Source organism: Chiloscyllium plagiosum, unplaced genomic scaffold (genome assembly GCF_037043375.1).
Source record: "Chiloscyllium plagiosum isolate Xiang-an unplaced genomic scaffold, Cpla_swu_hap1 HiC_scaffold_38, whole genome shotgun sequence".
Classification (NCBI taxonomy): Eukaryota; Metazoa; Chordata; class Chondrichthyes; order Orectolobiformes; family Hemiscylliidae; genus Chiloscyllium; species Chiloscyllium plagiosum.
This window is the reverse complement of record NW_028270176.1, coordinates 88751032-88772423: the sequence shown is the minus strand read 5'-3', so window position 1 is coordinate 88772423 and position 21392 is coordinate 88751032.

Below are 21392 nucleotides of genomic sequence, written 5' to 3'. Positions count from 1 at the left end.
GCACAGTCATGTGTTCCTTATTTCTGAGCTTCCCAATGCTAATCCACATCCAGAATGACATCCCACACTCCTCCAAATCGTATTGCAGGCTATTTGTCTGGGAACGAGGAGTGCTAAGAGAGGAAATAAAAATCTGAAAGGACTTTACAGTGACATTAAGAGTGAATTGATAATGAGAGAAAGAGTAGGTTGTGGAACACAGTGAGAATTTGTGCATGGACCCAGAGGCTACAGTGAATGGATGCATTTTGTCAATGCTCATTGGGACAGGGTTGGTATGAAATCGTGGAGATGCTCTGTGATACAATTAAATGAATTAGCATATATAGAGAGAGAGATGGTTCTGAGTGGTCTGGCCTTCTTACAAACCAGTAAATCTCCAAAGACGGTGGAAATGTATCCCGGTTTACCGAATGAGGGGATGGAGGAAGTAGCAGGGACACTTGCAAACATTTTCAAATCCCCTCTGGCCACAGGAGAGGTGCCGTCGGACTGACCATGTGGTACTGTTATTCAAGAAGGAACATGGGATATACCAGGCAGCTACAGGCCAGTCAGGCTAATATCGTGGGTGGGGCGTCTGTTGGAAGCAATTTTGGGAGATAGAATTAATCAGCATTTACAGAGACTGGAGTTCATGAAGAACAGTCAGAATGGTTGTGTTAAGAGGAGGTCAGGTCTGACCAATGGGATTGCACTTTTTAAGGAGATGGCCAAGTGTGTAAATAAGGGCAATGCTTTCCTGTCGTCTGCTTGGAGGTCAGTAAGGCTTTTATCAGGACTCATAGTGGAAACTGATAGTGAACATAAAGATCCAAGGAATTTCGTGCAGAATGCTGAGTGGCAGGAAGCAGACAGTGATGGCCCAGTTAGAAATCTCTGTCTGTTCATTGCGTCCCTGGATTAATTGCAGAATTGCAGAAACCACTGCTGGGGTCTTGCTGATGTGGTTGTTAGAAAAGATTTAGATTTGAATGGTGGATGGTTAATCATTGGGTTCATGAATGATATGAAGATTGGTGGGGTGATAAATAGTGAGGAGGACATCCTTAGGTTACAGAAGGATGGAGATGGCCTTGTCAGATGGACCGATCAGTGGCAGCCAGTGAGGTGCCAGAAGACTGGCTGGTGATTAATGATGTGCTATTATTGAGGTCAGGCTGCAAGGAACAGCCATAGAACTATGGAGCTGTGAGCCTGATGGCAGTGGTGGGTCAGCTGTTGGAGGGCATTCTGAGAGACAATTTACATGCATTTGGAAAAGCAAGAATTGATTTGGCATGGTCAGCATGGCTTGTGGAAATGGTTTGTCCAACTTGATTCAGTTTTTGGATTGTTGACTGAGAAGATAGATGAGAAGGTTTCACATGGGAGACTGCTTAGTAAAAGGTTAGATGACATGATATCCAGGGAGAGAGGACAGCATGGTGCCTCAGTGATTAGCACTGCTTCCTCACAGCACCAAGGATGCAACTTTGATTCCAGCTCCCTACCACTGTCTGTGTGGAGTTTACACATACTCTCTGTATCTGTGGGTTTCCTCCGGGTGTCCCAGTTTCCTCCCACAGTCCAAGGATGTGCAGGTTATGTGGGGTGGCTATGGGAAATGCAACATTACAGGGATAGAATAGAGAGTGTGAGTGTAAGTGGGATGCTTTTCAGATGGTCGGTGCCGGACCTGATGGGCCGAATGGCTTGATTTTATACTTTAGGAATTCTGCAATTAATCCAGGGACCCAATAATGTTCTGAGGACCAGGGCTCTAACCTTGGACTGCGGTGGACGTGGGTCCTTACAGTCAGAAGGGGTTTGTGGATGAACGCAGTGTGAGGGCTGGGCTGAGCTGTGTTCTGAGGTGTTGAGAGTGTGAATGTTTTGTGGAGTTACTGTCTGAGGGACGTTGGGGGTAAACACAATAGAGTGGTGCTTTCTGAGGTATGAGGGAGCACTATCTGGTGGTAGAAGGTGCAGAAGGTAGGAAGGTACAGATACACTTCCCTGATCATTCCCTCGGGGTCCGCAAGGAACACTGTTGTCGTAATTTGGGATGGAGGCCACTTCCATTTTAGAACATTCAGATATTTTTAAACAATCAGTGACAAATAGTATCACCATGTGTCTTCTCCATGGATTGGAGGAAAACTGTTGTCAATCTATGGTCACTTGGTGCTTGGAGACTCTCCAGTAAAGTAGGCACCCAAACAGACCAACGCTGTCGATGCAAGAAGTGGTGCACAGGAAGATCCAATAAGTAATTTGCAGTTGCTGTCTGTCTCTCTACAGCAGACATCAGTCGAGATCAGAGTTCAGTCCTAGGAGAAGTAATCTCTCCGTCGAACCTTGCTCCATGTTTGTACAGTAATCGTGGTTGTGTGAGTGTGTGTATCTGTATGTGAGAGAGAGAGACAGAGAGCGAGTGTCTGTCCGTGTGTGTGAGAGAGAGTGCATATGTGTGTATCTCTGTGTGTCTGTGTGTGTGAGAGAGGGAATGTGTGTTTATGTATGTGTCTGTCTGAGTGTGTGTTTGTGTGCATGTGTGTGAGAGAGAGAGGAATGCGTGTGTGTTTGAGGGAGTGAGAGTGTGTGTTTGTGTGCGTGTTTGTGAGAGAGAGGAATGTGTGTGTTTGAGGGAGTGAGAGTGTGCGTTTGAAAGAGAGTGTGTGTTCGTGTGTATGTGTGTGAGAGAGAGGAATGTGTGTGTGTGTGAGAGAGTGTGTGTGTATATGTTTGAGGGATTGAGAGTGTGTGTGTTTGAGAGAGTGCGTGTCTGTGACAGAGTGTCTATATGTGTTTGTGTGTGGGGGTGTGTGTGTGTGCATGTGTGTGTGTGTGTATGTGTGTTGGTGTGTGTGTGTGTGTACTAGCCAGTCTTATTGTGTGCCCAGCTGCTGTTTCAGGTGAATTGGTCCTTGTGTCTCCAAAGACTCAAAATCTGTCAGGGTGGCTTAACTGGGGGAAAGAGAGTGCTGTTCATTCCAGTGGGAATTCATACAGTAAACCTTCCTCACACACTAATATCCCTCTGGCAATGCAGTAACTAGTCCTGCACATAGTGTTCCAGGTACAAACCAATGTAATGTCACCGTAGTCTTAGCAGAGCATGGGACAGCTCCTCATTACAGAGCGGTGTCTGGTGGGAATTTAATCAGAGGGTCACCATGGCCCAGCTGAGGAGAGATGTTGGGAGGAGAATCCTTCAGAGTAACTCTAGCTGGTGTGGTAAACTAACTGCTCAGCCAACTGAGGTAACTGACCTTACTCCAGGGGCATGCCCTGTATAACCCAATCATAGTCAGCCTGCACCTCAATAGGAGCCAGAAGCAAGGCCATTCGGCCCCACCCTAACCCAGAAGGGAGAGCACGGGATCCTGTTGAAGGAAACAAGCCCCTCCCTTGTGGCCTTCTGAAATGGAGCTGGAGGACAGAGCAGACCTGGCCTGCTGTTTGCTTCCCCGAGACTGGCCTGGTCCACCTTACAGTGAGAGACTGAAGGGAATTTCGAGGAGATTTCACTTCTCACGGGGAGGCTGCAACTCCAATCCAAATCAGGCTGGTTCCCTCCGAGACCCACGGAAGAGGGCCAAACTCTACAGATCAGGCCCTTGTGTCAGCATAACCTCCAGTGTGGGGGCCAAGAGCTGGGAGGTAGCATTTAGAATATAAGACCATCCAAAATGGGAACAGGAGGAGACCATCTAGCCCCTCGAGCGAGCTCAGGTATTCAATAGGATTGTGGATGATTCAACCATTGATTTGGGAGCTGACACTAGGACAATATAGAGTCAGAGAATCAAATTATTCTGCCATGAGGAATCATCAGACGAAAGCGTGCACATACACACACACACACACACACACATATACACACACGCACATACACACACACACTTACACACACACATACGCACACACATACACTCACAGACACACACATACATACACATACACACGCACACACACACACACATATACACACACGCACATACACACACACGCACACACACTTACACACACACATACACTCACAGACACACACATACATACACATACACACACATAAACACACACACATACACACACACATACACATACACACACATACACATACACACAAACACACACACACATACACACACATACACACAAACACAGACAGACACACACACACACACGAATTGTGGGATTCAGGCCGTCTGTGGGAACAGGGAGAGACAAAGGAGCAAAATGCTAGAGATGGATCTGATCCCACAGATTTCACTGCTTCCCTCTCTCTCTGCAGCTCTCATGTCTATTTTTGTGTTCCCAGTTCTCTCTCCCACATCTTTCCTTCAATCCCTATCTCTCAACATCCTTCACATCTCTGCCCTGTTTTCATTTCCCAGTGGATTCCCTTCCCTCTTTGTCACCTCACCAGGTTTTTCAGGAATGCGTAATCATTCAGTCTTTCACAAAACTAACACCTTGCTCATCTCTCTCTGCATCTGTCTCTCAGCTCTGTGGGATCTTGCTATTCCTGTCTGTACATCACTCTAGCCATATCACATCAGCCCCCACCACCACCCCGCTCTCTCAACTCTATCTCTGTGTTGTTGCAACTCTCTCTGTCCTACATCTCTCCCTCGGATTTCTGTCTTGCTGTCTGCCTGAACTTCTCTCCCTGTCTTTGTCTCCTCATTTTCACCTTGTATCTGTCTGACATTGTATTTCTCTTCCTGGAGTTTCACTCTCTCTCTCTCTCTCTCTCTCTCTGTCTCTCTTCTGCTCTCTCTCAGTTCTTCTCATTTCCTTTCCCCGCCGCCGCCCCTGTCTGCCTGTCTTTCTCTTGTTTCCTCCACTCCCTCTCACTGTCTGTCCGTCCATCTTTCTTTCTCTCCTGTAGTTTCGCTTCCTCTTTCTCCCTGGACCTCTCTGCTCTGTCCCAGTGACTGGGGGAAGGGGCATTGGGAAGAGTTTGCCTCAGTGCCTGGTCTCTCTCAGGTTTTACCCCCACAGTAGGGGAGGAACATGAAATACATTTCTGATTGCATCTGAAATAGAGAAAAAGAGAAAGAGAAAGGGAGAGTGACAAAAAGAGAGAGACATGGAGAGAGTCGAGATGGAGAAAGTGGAGAGAGAGAGATGGGTAGTAAGAGTCAAGGAGGTGGAGTGAGAAAATGACAGAGTGAGAGACAGGGAGAGAGAGAGAGTGAGAAGGACATATATTGAGGGAGAAGGACAGTGTGTGTACTTGGCGATGGTTTTAGAGTGCGATATTGCTGTGCATTACAGCAGTTAGTCAAAAGGCGAGTTAGTCTCTGCACTATGTCCTACAGCCCAGGGGCTGTGAGTCTGCATGGGAAGGGGGAGAGTGGGAGACACGGAGGGAGTGGGACAGCCAGAGACAGGGGGAGAGTTTTATGGGGCTTTGGGGTTGGTGGGGAAAGGAGGGGCTGTTGTCAGAGAGAGATGGAGGGAGGGATAGCATGTGATGCAAAGTTTGAGACAGGGTGGAGAAGCGGTCTCCACATGAAGAATAGTCAATGAGGCCATTCAGGGGCCAATCCTGAGGATCCTGAACAGGACGAGGATCATTTAATGGGGGAGGGGGGATGATGGGCAGAAAGGACTTCCATCTGTGATACAAACCTTCTGTAATTCTTGGACTGGGATCTTGCTGCACATTAAAATAGTCACAGGCCAGCCAGTCAACCCCGACTCATTTACCGGTGTGAAAAAGTGAGGACTGCAGTTGCTGGAGAGTCAGAGTTACAAAGTATGGAGCTGGGGAAGCACAGCAGGTCAGCCAGGAGAGTTGATGGTTCAGGCCTGACCTGCTTGGCTTATCCAGCTCCACACATTTCCAGTCAACTTGCTCTGCCCCAGGGAGTGGGGCTCACAGCAATGTTGGGGGGTCAGCAAAATATTTGAGGGGGGCACATTTGGTGAGGTAGGTATTTGGGAGGGAAGGTATTTGGGGAAGGGGATAAATTTGGGAGGAGAGTGAAAATGAGGGGCAAATGTTTTTGTGGGGTTCAAAATTGGGTGAGCACTTTCAGGTCTGAAATAAAGAAAAAGAGAAAGGGAGGGTGAGAAAAAGAGAGAGAGGTAGAGAGAGTGGGGATGGCGAATGGGGATGAGAGAAAGATGGGGCAGAGACAGACAGTGAGAGGGAGGGTGCGGGAGAAAGGCAGATTGAGAGAAAGAGACAGGCAGGGAGAGAGAAGGACAAAGAGAGAAGGGGAAGTCAGACTGCGACAAACAGGCGTTGAAGTATGGACAGACTGAAGGGGGGACACTCAGTATTCCAGTTGGTTCCAGCTCTCTCTCTCTCTCAATTGTTTTTCACACTCCCTCTTTCCCATGCTCCTGAGGTTTCCTTCAGCTTGTCTCTCTCCCTCCCTCTCTCTTCCTCTCTCTGGATGGTGAGCTGGTCTCTGTCCCGTTGTTCCAGCAACGGACCTCCCTCCGGATCCTCCACTTCACGCTTGCAGCCATGCGCCGGTACCTACATTCCCTGCAACTCGACCGACCCCAGCTCAGGACAACTCTCTCACAGACCTGTAAAGGACCTCTACTGTTCTTCATTTACAGAAGAATCCATAGACTGAACAGACAGTTCTTTCTAGCCATATCCAAAATTAAAGGCAGTAAGTACCAAAAACTTTCATGCACTTACCCCCAAACTCCGGATTCCTCAACCGTTCCAGAAACTTCCATCGGCCTCCGAAACCAGTCCGGCGCCATTACACACGCGGCCGCTACAGCGCCCGCGGCAATAGCCACAGACGCCGCCGACGATGACGTCACTTCCGCCCCCACCGATCTCGCAACCTTCATGATTGCGGCCCAAACAACCGCCTCCGGGATCGCCGCACAGACAACCTGCTCTGCGATCGTCATGAAGACAATCGCCAACAGATTGGCGACCTCCGCGGCTATGGGGAAGAACTCTGTCTCCGTGGTCGCCGCAGCTACTTCCGCCCCCAGTGACGTCAGCAACCTACATTTGGACCACATCGCCGCATGTGTCTCCGCCCCCCCGCCGCGTTCAGTCACCACGCCTAACCCCGCCCCCCCGCCGCGTTCCGTCACCACGCCTAACCCCCCCCCCCGCTGCGTTCCGTCACCGCGCCTAACACCGCCCCCACGCCGTGTTCCGCCACCACGCCTAACACCGCCCCCCGACCGAGTTCCGTCACCGCGCCTAACCCCGCCACCCGCCGGTCTCCATCACCATGTCCAACTCCGCCCCCACGCAGATCTCTGTCCCCGCCCCCAGGCCTAACCCCGCCCCCACATCCAGCTCCAGTCCCACACCAGGTCCTAGCTCCCCGCCCTGCCGTGTGTTCACCATCCCTCCAGACTTGCCCCTCTCTGAGGATGAAAGATCAGTCCTCAGCAGAGGTCTGACCTTCGTTCCCACACGTTCTCGTGTCAATGAATTCAATACACGGAGTGATATCGAACAATTCGTCCGCCGCCTTCACCTCCGTGCCTTCTTCTTCAATCAAGACTCCCGCCCACCCTCTGACGACCCCTTCTCCCACCTCCAAAACACCCCGTCCACCTGGACACTCCGTGCTGGCCTCCTACCTGCCCTCGACCTCTTCATAGCAAACTGCCGCCGCGATATTAACCGCTACCTGAACTCCCACACCGCTCCCACCCACTCCAACCTTTCACCCTCGGAACGCGCAGCCCTCCACTCCCTCTGTTCCAACCCCAACCTCACCATCAAACCAGCTGACAAGGGAGGCGCAGTAGTAGTTTGGCGCACTGACCTTTACACCGCTGAGGCCAAACGCCAGCTCGCAGATACCTCCTCCTAACGTCCCCTTGACCATGACCCCACCCCCCACCACCAAACCATCATCTCCCAGACCATCCATAACCTCATCACCTCAGGGGACCTCCCATCCACCGCCTCCAACCTCATAGTCCCACAACCCCGCACCGCCCGTTTCTACCTCCTGCCCAAAATCCACAAACCTGACTGCCCCGGACGACCAATCGTCTCAGCCTGCTCCTGCCCAACCGAACTCATCTCGGCATACCTCGACACGGTCCTGTCCCCATTAGTCCAAGAACTCCCCACCTACGTTCGTGACACCACCCACGCCCTCCACCTCCTCCAGGATTTCCTCTTCCCCGGTCCCCAACGCCTCATCTTCACCATGGACATCCAGTCCCTGTACACCTCCATCCCCCATCACGAAGGACTCAAAGCACTCCGCTTCTTCCTTTCCCGCCGTACCACCCAGTAACCTTCCACCGACACCCTCCTTCTACTGACCGAACTGGTCCTCACCCTGAACAACTTTTCTTTCCAATCCTCCCACTTTCTCCAAACAAAACGAGGAGCCATGGGCACCCGCATGGGCCCCAGCTATGCCTGCTTCTTCGTAGGGTATGTGGAACAATCCATCTTCCGCAACTACACTGGCCCCACCCCCCATCTTTTCCTTCGCTACATTGATGACTGTATCGGCGCTACCTCGTGCTCCCACGAGGAGGTTGAACAGTTCATCCACTACACTAACACCTTCCACCCCGACCTCAAATTCACCTGGACAGTCTCGGACTCTTCCCTCCCCTTCCTAGACCTTTCTGTTTCTATCTCAGGCGACCGAATCAACACGGACATCTACTACAAACCAACCGACTCCCACAGCTACCTGGACTACACCTCCTCCCATCCTGCCCCCTGTAAAAACGCCATCCCATTCTCCCAATTCCTTCGTCTCCGCCGCATCTGCTCCCAGGAGGACCAGTTCAAAATGCGTACAACACAGATGGCCTCCTTCTTCAAGGACCGCAATTTCCCCCCCGACGTGGTCGGCGGTGCGCTCCACCGCATCTCCTCCACTTCCCGCTCCTCCGCCCTTGAGCCCCGCCACTCCAACCGCCACCAGGACAGAACCCCACTGGTCCTCACCTACCACCCCACCAATCTCCATGTACAGCGCATCATCCGCCGTCACTTCTGCCACCTCCAAACAGACCCCAGCACCAAGGATATATTTCCCTCCCCTCCCCTATCAGCTTTCCGTAGAGACCACTCCCTCCGCGACTCCCTTGTCAGATCCACACCCCCCACCGACCCAACCTCCACTCCCGGCACCTTCCCTTGCAACCGCAGGAGGTGCAACACTTGCGCCCACACCTCCCCCCTCACTTCTCTCCAAGGCCCCAAAGGAAACTTCCATATCCGCCACAGATTCACCTGCACCTCCACCCACATCATCTACTGCATCCGCTGCAGCCGGTGTGGCCTCCTCTATATTGGGGAGACAGGCCGCCTACTTGCGGAGCGATTCAGAGAGCACCTCTGGGCCACCCGGACGAACCAACCCAACCACCCTGTAGCACAGCATTTCAACTCCCCCTCCCACTCCACCGAGGATATGCAGGTCATTGGACTCATCCACCGCCAAATCACAACAACGCGACGGTCGGAGGTGGAGCGTCTTATCTTCCGACTGGTAACCCTCCAACCACAGGGGATGAACTTGGACTTCACCAGTTTCTTCATCCCCCCTCCCCCCACCTTGTCTCAGCCGAATCCCTCCAGCCCGGCACCGCCTTCCTGACCTGCAGTCTTCTTCTTGACCTCTCCGCCTCCATCCTACTCCGACCTATCACCCTCACCTTGACCTCTTTCCACCTATCACATTTCCAACACCCCTCCTCCAAGTCCCTCCTCCCTACCTTTTATCTTCTCCTGCTGAACACTCTCTGCTCATTCCTGAAGAAGGGCCTGTGCCCGAAACGTCGAGTCTCCTGTTCCCTGGATGCTGCCTGACCTGCTGTGCTGTTCCAGCAATAAAGTTTCAACTTTGATCTCCAGCATCTGCAGACCTCACTTTCTCCTCTGTCCCTTGCCATGTTGGTCACCTCAGAAAGCCTCCAGAAAATTCAAGAGATCAGTCTGCAGGTGAACCCTGGTGTTGTTCATTTCTGGATGGTTTCCCAGAACTTTCTACAGTTCTGGCTGTGGGATATCGGTAAATTAATGTTTCTTCTGCAGATCTGCAATTCTGCAATTATAATTTCTGATACAAAGTAAATTAACTCACATCAGTGTGTAATTGTTTTAGCCAAGAGCTGAGTCAACAAGAATGGAAACTATGTGGAGGAAATATATAATTGTTTTTATATTAGCTACAATGGTATGTCAGCATGAAACGTGATTGCAAAACAATGGTAGATATTATGGGCAAATAGATAAGAAGTTGTAAGGGGATGAAATCGGCTTGTATAACAGTAGGTAAAAACATCTGTTTCTCACTTGTACGGAGACACAGCAACAAACCCTAAATAAAGAGGTCATAAAGATCAGAATGGTCTCGGGAGAAGCCCAGATGGAAAGAATAGATGCTGATAAAGAAAGAATATGCCTAACGATGACCTGCAGTGGGATGAGGTCAAACGACCTTATGAGGCCAGATTTAAGCATTCTATCATGGACAAGGCCGGATAAGCAGGAATTTTGGGACCAATCTTAGGGAAATGGAGGATGTAAACAGGGGGAAAAACAATGAAATAAGAAAAAATATGTAGGGACATAAATTATATAAATTTCGAGAGTTTGTTGAATTTTGTGTGTATGTCCTCTGCCTTGCCTGGCACTAGACATTACACCCACTTGCAAGTGTAAAAATAAAGGACACTCCTGATTCAGATCTTGTCTTGGACTGAAATTATTGAAGTGTGTGAGCTTTGTTTCTCACAATTGGGGGCTGTCCGGGATTTTCTTCCATCGCCGGGGTGGGGGGTGGGGGAGTGGCTGGCTTTGGACACTGGGAAGACGCGTCCCGTTCCCCATTGAGGAGTGGTCTTGTGTACCGGTTTGGCCTGCTCCCTTGGGCGACTGGTACGGATCCCACAAGAGAGACATCTGAATCAGACAGTGATGGGAGGTTGATAGAAAATACGACAAAAAGGGGCCAGGCAACTCTGTGCACAGACCAAGGTAAGAAAATTGACTTTTAAGTATTGCCTTGGTGGCCGGGATTGAGTTTTAGTAGTTAATAAGGGACTAACGAAGGAACTCAATATGGATTGTGCCGTGGGTAAGGAAAAAGCCTCCGGAAAAACAAAAGAAGAACAAAGCAAAGGAAATGGAGGCGGGGTCCCTTACAACATACCTCCAGAACGTCCTTTGGGCAGGATGTTGTGGAATTGGAGAAATAATACTTGTACAAGGGAGAAAGATGATTAAATATTGTTGCTTTGTATGGACTAAGGAATCCATTCTTCGTCCTGCCATCTTCTGGCCAAAGTACGGATCGGACGAAGACTGGGTTTGTAAATATTTGAATTTATAAGTCAATGAGTGAGAGAGAAAGAGAGAATGAAAAGAGCTGTACAGCTGGTAGAAAGCTTAACCCTTTGTGATTTGGTTTGAATGAACATTTGTTTGTTGATGATTGAATGTTTGCACTTTATTCTCTGGAGCTTGAGTTCCAGGACTGTTTTAAATCTGATTTTTATTATGTAAACTTAACACGATTTATTTTAAGGTTAAGGATTCTATCGAGATTATGAAAAAAAAATGATAACTCCTGTTCTTTTTACTGCCTTACTATCAGTTTCTAACTAATCTCTTTAATCTTACATAAAAGCGATTTATGGAGGACAGTTGAAGTTTCAGTTCAACATTAGATTGTAGTAAAAACAAAATTATATGGTTAATATCTGTGACCTTGCATTCAGCCATTGTTCATGCATTAGAAGTTTTTTATAAAACTTGAATAGACAAATTCTTTTAACGCAGCTCTGATTATTTTACGACCTATAGTATTGTAATTGAGCAAAGATTGGTCAGGACTACTTAAGAAAACTAATTTTGGATTTAAATTAAAGGACTAAAACTGGGTAATTACAGTGAATTTCAAAATTGGGAATTGTATGCATTTTACATTTTAAATATTAAATACTGAATAAATGAAAGTAAATGTATAAATATATTTACAAGTTAGGAACAGGCTTTTAAAGTTAGTCCTGCATGAATTGATGAATTGGTGTTTGAAGTTATGGGGAGCTAGAAATATTGCAATATTTCTTTAAAAAAGAAAAAAAGGGAAGAACGTAACGACTTATCCCCTTCGGGAGATACCAATAGGGGACAAAAAGATTTGGTTTGTAAGTGTCCCCCTCACCAGAGGGGAGGTCAGAACATTTAAAAAGGAGATGAAGGTCCTGGTTGAGGATCCGGTGGGGTTGTCTGAACAAATTGATCAATTTTGCGGGCCAAGTCTGTATACCCGGGCTGAGTTAATGTCTATTTTGAATATACTATTTACTGGGGAAGAAAGGGGACTTATACGAGGAGCCGCCATTAAAATATGGGACAGGTAACACCCGATTGGAGATGGGGATGCTGGACAGGGAGAGGTGAAGTTTCCCCTCAGAGAACCCAGTGAGAAAACCTAAACCTGGGGAATAGAGAAGAAATGAGGGAATTGAAAGACCTGATACTACAAGGAATAAGAGATGCAGTTCCGAAGTCGCAGAATTGAACTAAAGCCTTTGAAGTTAGACAGGAGAAAGATGAGACTCCCTCAGCTTTCTTGCAAAGGTTAAGGGACTCAATGTGGAAATATTCTGGAATGAATCCTGAGGACCCAGTGGCACAGGGTCTTTTGAAAGTACATTTTGTGACAAAGGCATGGCCAGACATACAGAAAAAGATACAGAAGATAGAAGGGTGGAGTGAAACACCATTGGATGAATTGTTAAGAGAGGCACAGAAAGTGTTTGTAAAGAGGGAGGATGAGAGACAAAAACAGAAGGCGAAAATGATGGCAGCTGCAATTGATGAGGAAGTTAAGAAAAGAATGGAACCAATAGTGAGCAACTGGAGTAGCGGGTGGCAGCATGTAGGACAGAGAGGGAGGGGGCAAGGGGGAGCATTTGATAGAGGGTATGAGCGACAGGGGCAGAGATGGAGGTCTCCACAGGCAGGATACCATTATTGCCGAAAGATAGGGCATTTTAAGCGGGAGTGTCCTGATCTACAAAGAGATGAAAGGGCAATTCCGCTTATGGATTTTGATGAAGAATAGGGTGTCAGGGGTTCCTGCCCTCGGGGACCCACCAGGAACCGTTGATAAACCTGAAGGTGGGACCCTATAGGGAAGAGGTAGTGTTCCTAGTAGATACGGGGGCAGCACGGTCATCGCTGAATTTTACACCAAAGAAAGCAGAAATTTCGACACGGTCAATTACTGTTTCAGGGGTAAAAGTGGGAAGGATTCAATGTTCCAGTATTTAAACCTATGATAATAGAAGGTCCTAAGGATAGGGTCACAGGGGAACTGCTGTATATCCCTGATATAGGAAGTAACTAACTAGGGAGAGACTTTATTATCCTCTTAGGACTGGAGATTGGAATTCAGGGAAAAGAATTAGTTGTACAACTGGCAATGTTGACAGAGGATGTGGAGAGAGAGATAGACCCTATTGTATGGGCTAGAGAAGGGAATCGTGGAAAACTACAGATCCCTCCCCTTGAAGTAAATTTAAAAAGGAAAGGGGACGTTGTCTGTGAGCGACAATATCCCATTTCCATGGAAGGTACACGAGGACTGCAGCCAGTAATTGAGGGACTGATTAGAGATTAAGTAAGATCCCTCATGAATATAAATGGTTTCGTGTGATAGATTTAAAGGATGCCTTTTGGGCTTGTCCCTTGGCCGAGGAAAGATTTGGGACTATCCCCCTATGAAATCTTATTTGGATTACCTGATCTGGGAACGAATGGAGAATTGGCAATTCCCAAAACTAAAGATTTGTTTTTACAGAAGTATATACTGGGCTTGTCCTCCTCTTTATCTTTCCTCAGAAAACAGAGTCTATTGGCACAGACTCCGCCCCTTGAATTCACTGTTCACCCCATCCAGCCGGGAGATTGGGTCTTAGTAAAATCATGGACAGAGACTAAATTACAGCCGGACTGGGAAGGGCCGTACCAGGCTCTTTTGACTACCGAAACGGCAATAAGGACGGTGGAAAAAGGCTGGACTCATTATACTCGGATCAAAGGACCAGTGGAATCTCCAGTTGAGGAAGAACTCTGGACAGCCGAATCAACGCAAGACCCGCTGAAACTCAGACTAAAGAGACTTTGAGTAACTGATTATACAGTAGCGACGCGAGCGCGGGATTATTTCTGTAAGATTGTATATTAAGTATTTTTGTGCTTCAGCATGATATTTAGAGTACTGGGAATGCTTAGAGTTATGATGCTAACCCTCTTAGTATTGGGATTTTGTCAAATATAATTTTCATATGTATTATTAACGGTTCCTGAGTCTGATAATCCGCAAGTAATAGATGGTTTAGTGATGCATGCAGCTTAGTAAATTGTGGGGATGTAGATAATCAGAGACAGTACCGCAGCTCAGAGATACATCTTAAGTCCTATGGGGATGGTACTTGGTATATGGTCTCGTCACAGTACACCGGGCACCCTTCCGACCAGCTCACGATTGTCCCAACAAAAAGTGTAACCCCATATACCTAACAATACGGAAAACCACATGGCACAAAGCAGTTCTGGGGGCGGGGGGGGGTGGGGGGTGGGGCATTTATGAGATACAATTAAATGAAACATTTGGGATCGAAATGAAAGCAAATGGGAAGGATTTCTTGGGCTGTTGTTTTTGAATTAGCGTAGGACAGGGAAAACGGGTAGAATTACTGGGTAATAAGATACAACCTTTCACCCCTCCCGATGATGCTAAAGTAGTAAAAATTATAGAGGTAAAGGACTTGAAACAGACCATTGAAATACAAACTGGGTACGGGGATGCAAATGCCTGGGTTGAATGAGTAAAGTATACTGTAAAAAGTCTGAACAAAAGCAATTGCTATGGATGTGCCTCCGGTAGGCCAGTGTCCCAGGTGGTTCCCTTTCCGCTCGGGTGGAAGCGAAACAGTAAGGGCATGAAATGTATGATAGCCCTGTACCAGGATGAGACTGCATGGAATGATAGGAATTATACCTCGTTATTTCTGATGTTCCCTCCCTTGGAGAAGAAAGATGCAAAAGTCCCCCCCACATTTTCCACCGCAGTTGGAAATCACACGTCGTGTGTGCGCAGGCAAGGTACAAGTCGGTCGAGAGATTTGGGGGAACTGAAATTATGTACAGAGATTAAGAACGTTACCGAAACGGAGAAGGGAGGGAACTACTCAGCATTAAAGGTTCCCCGAGTGGATCTGTGGTGGTACTGTGGAGGCAAAATATTGAGACCCACCCTAACTCCGGATTGGAGAGGGATATGTGCAATTGTACAATTGGCAATTCCATTTACCCTGGCATTTGAGAAGGAAAAGATAGTAGGTAAAAAGGGAAGGGATAAGAGATCACTGTTAGACACTTCTTTTGATGGCAGGATTTAGCTTGATTCGGTAGGAGTCCGTAGGGCAGTACCTGATGAGTTCAAGGCTCGTAACCAGATTGCAGCAGGCTTTGAGTCAGCTCTCTTTTGGTGGGTAACAATTAATAAAAATATAGATTGGATAAATTACATTTTCTATAATCAACAGCGATTTATAAATTATACAAGAGATGCGGTTAAAGGAATATCAGAACAGCTTGATGTGACAAGTAGGATGGCATGGGTAAACAGAATAGCCCTTGATATGATTTTAGCAGAAAAAGTGGGTGTGTGTGTGATGTTAGGAGGAAGCTGTTGTACCTTTACTCCTAATAACACTGCACCTGATGGTTCAATTACTCGGGCCTTAAGGGGATTGACTACCTTAGCAGAGGAACTGGCTGAGAGTTTAGGAGCAGACACATCTTTCACGGGATGGCTTGAAAGATGGTTTGGAAAAATGGAAGGGGGTGATGGTTTCTATCCTTACTTCCCTGATAGTAGTAGTCGGAGTATTGGTGGCCATTGGCTGTTGTGTCATACCCTGTATACGAGGGCTCACCCAAAGACTGATTGAAACAGCCTTTATGAAACAGATGCCCCTAAAAGGGAATCAGACAGAGGAACTTTATCGACTAAATAATGGGAGATGAGTGAGACCAAGATGGATGAAATCTCTGGAATGATGCTTACGAATTTCGGAGGCGACGTTTAAAAGAGATAAAAATGCAGAAGATAACAAATGGTAATTAAAAGAAAAAGGGGAAATTGTGGGATATAGGTAAATTAATGTTTCTTCTGCAGATCTGCAATTCTGCAATTATAATTTCTGATGCAAAGTAAATTAACTCACATCAGTGTGTAATTGTTTTAGCCAAGAGCTGAGTCAACAAGAATGGAAACTATGTGAAGGAAATATATAATTGTTTTCGTATCAGTTAAAAATGGTATGTCAGCATGAAACGTGATTGCAAAACAATGGTAGATATTATGGGCAAATAGATAAGAAGTTGTAAGGGGATGAACTCGGTTTGTATAACAGTAGGTAAAAACATCTGTTTTCCACTTGCACGGAGACACAGGAACAAACCCTAATTAAAGAGGTCATAAGATCAGAGTGGCTTCGGAGAGGCCCAGATGGAAAGAATAGTTACTGATAAAGAAAGAATATGCCAAACGATGACCTGCAGTGGGATGACGTCAAACGGCCTTATGAGGCCAGAATAAGCATTTTATCACAGACCAAGCCGGATAAGCAGGAGTGGTAGGACCAGTCTTAGGGAAATGGAGGATGTAAACAGGGGGAAAAACAATGAAATAAGAAAAAAAAATGTAGGGACCCAAATTATATAAATATCGAGAATTTGTTGAACTCGGTGTGTTATGTCCTCTGCCTTGCCTGGCACTAAACATTACACCCACTTGCAAGTGTAAAAATAAAGGACACTACTGATTCAGATTTTTGTCTCGAACTGCAATTTTTGAAGTGAGTGAGTTTTGTTTCTCACAGAGGGGTTCAGGGTGACGGCGACTGAGTGAGTGTGAGGGGTTCAGTGTGACTGTAATCACGTGAGTGTGAGGTGGTCAGGGAGACGATGATGGTGTGGGGGTCAGTGTGATAGTGACTCAGTAAGTGTGAGAAGGTCAGGGTGATAGTGATGCAGTCGATGTGAGGGGGTCAGTGTGATAGCAATGCAGTAAATATGAGGGGTCAGGCTAGCAGTGACGCAGTAAGTGTGAGGGGGTCAGGGTGACAGTGATGCAGTAAGTGAGAGGGGGTCAGGGTGATAGTGATGCACAACGTGTGAGGGGTTCAGGGTGATAGTGATACAGTAAGTGTGAGCGGGTCAGGCTGATACTGTCGGGATAATTGTGAGGGATCAGGGTGACAGTGATGCAGTAAGTGTGAGGGCGTGTCTGTGACAGTGACGTGGTTATTGTGAGGGTGTCTGGCTCATAGTGATGCATCAATGTAAGGTGGTCAGGCTGATAGTTAAGGGGGATCAAGGGGATAGTGACATGTTAATTATATGGGGGGCAGTGTGACAGTGATGCAGTAACTGTGAGGGTGTCACTGTGACAGTGACACAGTAAATGTGAGGGTGTCACGGTGACGGTGACACAGTAACTGTGAGGGTGTCACAGTGACAGTGACACAGTAAGTGTAAGAGAGAGGCTGGTAGTGACACAGCAAGTACGATTGGGTTCAGGGTGGCAGTGATGCAGTAAGTGTGAGGGCGTCAGGGTGACAGTGACGCAGTACGTGTGAGGGGGTCCGGCTCATAGTGATGTAATAAGTGTGAGTGGGTCAGGGTGATACGTTTGGAATAATTGTGAGGGGTCAGGGTGACAATGACGCGGTTATTGTCAGGGAGTCTGGCTCATAGTGACGCAGCAATATAAGGGGGTCAGGCTGATAGTGAAGCGGGATCAAGGTGATACTGACAGATTAATTGTATAGGGTTCAGGGTGACAGTGACGCAGTAACTGTGAAGGTGTCAGAGTGACAGTGAAGCAGTAAGTGTGACGGGGTCAGGGTGACAGTGATACAGTAAGTGGGAGGGGGTCACGATGACAGGGACGCAGTTATGGTGAGAGTGTCAGGGTAACAATGACACAGTAACTGGGAGGGTGTCATGGGGATATTGATGCAGTATGTATGAGGGGTCACAGTGACAGTAACACAGTAAGTGAGAGAGGGAGAGGCTGGGAGTGACACACAATACGTACGATTGGGTCAGGGTGGCAGTGACGCAGTAAATGTGATGGGGTCAGGGTGATAAAGACGCAGTAAGTGTGAGGGTGTCAGGGTGATAGTGACGCAGTAAGCGTGATGAGGTCAGTGTGATACTGACACAGTAAGTGTGAGGGGCTCAGGGTGATAGTGACGCAGAAGGTGTGATGGGATCAAGGTGATAATGACGCAGTTAAGTGTGAGGGGGTCAGGGTGACAGTGACGCAGTAAGAGTGAGGGTGACAGGGACGCAGTGAGTGCGAGGGAGTCAGGGTGATAGTGACACAGTAAGTGTGAGGGGATCAGGGTGATAGTGACGCAGTAAGTGTGAGGGTGTCAGGGTGACAGTGACGCAGTAATTGTGAGTGTGCCAGGGTGATAGTGACGCAGTAAGTGTGCGGGGGTCCGGGTGATAGTGATTAATTCAGTGTGAGGGCTCAGAATGATAGTGACGCAGTAATTGTGAGGATGTCAGGGGATAGTGACGCAGTAAGTGAGAGGGGGTCAGGGTGACAGAGACGCAGTTAGTGTGAGGGGTCAGGGTGATAGTGATGCAGTAAGTGTGAGGGGGTCAGGCTGATAGTGACACTGTAAGTGTGATGGGGTCGAGGTTATAGTGACACAGTAAGGGTGAGGGGGTCAGGGTGACAGTGACACAGTAAATGTGAGGAGGTCAGGGCGATAGTGACACAGTAAGTGTGATGGGGTCAGGGCGATAGTGATACTGTAAGTGTGAGGGGTTCAGGGTGACAGGGACACAGTGAGTTTGCGGGAGTCAGGCTGGTACTGATGCATAAGTGTGAGGGGTCGTGGCTAGTAATGACACAGCAAGTGTGATTGTGCCAGGGTGATAGTGATGGAGTAAGTGTGAAGGACTCAGTGTGTCAGTGACGCAGTAAGTGTCGGGGTGTTAGGGTGATAGTGACGCAGAAAGTGTGATTGGGTCAGTGTGACAGTGACGCAGTAAGTGTCGGGGTGTTAGGATGATAGTGAAGCAGAAAGTGTGAGGTGGTCAGTGTGACAGTGATGCAGTAAGTGTCGGGACGTTAGTGTGACAGTGACGCAGAAAGTGTGAGGGGGTCAGGGGGACAATGACACAGTAAGCGTGATTATGCCAGGATGATAGTGACGCAGTAAGTGTGAGGGGGTCAGGGGGACAGTGACACAGTACGTGTGATTGTGCCAGGGTAATAGTGACACAGTAAGCGTGAGGGGATCAGGGTGATATTGATGCAGTAATTGTGATGAGGTCAGGGTGATAGTGATGCAGTAAGTGTGAGGGAACGAGGCTAGTAGTGATGCAGTAAGTGTAAGGGGCTCAGTCTGATAGTGATGCAGTAAGTGTGAGTGTGTCCAGCTCATAGTGAAGCTGTAAGTGTACGGGGTCAGTAATGATATTGACACAGTAACTCTGAGGGATCAGGCTGACAATGATGCAATAATTGAGAGACAGTCAGGATGATAGTGTCGCAGGAAATGTGAGGGGTTCAGGATGATAGTGACGCAGTAAGTGTGACAGAGTCAGGGTGACAGTGACAAAGTAAGTTTGAGGGGGTCAGAGTGATAGTGACGCAGTAAGTGTGAGGGGGTCAGGGTGATAGTGATGCAGCAAGTGTGAGGGGGTCAGGGTGATAGTGACGCCGTAGCTGTGAGGGGGTCAGGATGATAGTGACGCAATAAGTGTGAGGAGTTGAGGATGGTGGTGATGCAGGAGGTGGGAATGTGCCAGGGTGATAGCGTCGCACTGAAAGTGAGGGGGTCAGTGTGACAGTGACACAGTAAGCGTGAGGGGTCAGGGTAACTGTGATTCAGTAAGTGTGAGGTGAAGAGGCTAGTGGTGACACAGTAAGTGTGGTGGGGCCAGGGTGATAGTGATGCAGTAAGTGTGAGGGGGTCAGGTCCGGTATTGACACAGTAAGTGTGAGTGGGTCAGGATGATAGTGAAGCAGTTAGTGTGAGGGGGTCAGGGTGACAGGGACACAGTAAGCTTGAGGGAGTCAGGCTGGTAGTGACTCAGTAAGTGTGATTGTGCCAGGATGATAGTGATGCAGTGAGTGTGAGGGGTTCAGGCTAGTATTGACACAGTAAGTGTAAGTGGGTTAGGGTTTGAGCGGAGCAGTAAGTGTGAGTTGGTCAGGGTGACAGTGACGCAGTAAGTGTGAGGGAGTCAGGGTGACAGTGATGCAGTAAGTGTGAGGGGGTCAAGGTGATAGTGATGCAGTGAGTGTGAGGGGTTCAGGCTAGTATTGACACAGTAAGTGTGAGTGGGTTAGGGTTTGAGCGGAGCAGTAAGTGTGAGTTGGTCAGGGTGACAGTGACGCAGTAAGTGTGAGGGAGTCAGGGTGACAGTGATGCAGTAAGTGTGAGGGGGTCAAGGTGATAGTGATGCAGTGAGTGTGAGGGGTTCAGGCTAGTATTGACACAGTAAGTGTGAGTGGGTTAGGGTTACAGTGACGCAGTAAGTGTAAGGCGGTCAGTGTGATAGTGATGCAGTAAGTGTGAGGGGGTCAAGGTGATAGTGATGCAGTAAGTGTGAGGGGTTAAGGGTGACAGTAATGCAGTAAGTGTGAGGAGGTCAGGGTTATTGTATTGCAGAAAGTGTGAGGGGGTCAGGGTGACAGTGACGCAGTACGTGTGAGGCGTTCAGGGTGACAGTGAAGGAGTAATTCTTCACTGGGCGGCACGGTGGCACAGTGGTTAGTACTGCTGCCTCACAGCGTCAGAGACTCCGTGTGCTCCGGTTTCCTCCAACAGTCCAAAGATGTGCAGGTCAGGTGAATTGGCCATGCTAAATTGCCCGTAGTATTAGGTAAGGGGTAAATGTACTGGCATGGGTGGGTTACGCTTCGGCGGGTCGGTGTGGACTTGGTGGGCCGAAGGGACTGTTTCCACACTATAATGTAATCTAATCTAATTTTGAGGGGTCAGGTTGACAGTGACGCAGTAAGTGTGAGGGGGTAAGCGTGACAGTGACGTAGTAATTGTGAGGGATTCAGGGTGATAGTGACGCAGTGAATGTGAGGGGGTCAGAGTGATAGTGAGCAGTAAATGTGAAGGGTCAGGGTGACAGTGACGTAGTAATTGTGAGGGGTCAGTGTGATAGTGACGCAGTGAATGTGAGGAGGTCAGTGTGACAGTGATGCAGTAAGTATGAGTGGGTCAGGGTGATAGTGATGCTGTGAGTGTGAGGGGTTCAGGCTGGTATTGACACAGTACGTGTGAGTGGGTTAGGGTATGAGCAATGCAGTAAGTGTGAGTGGGTCAGGGTGACAGTGACGCAGTAAGTGTGAGGG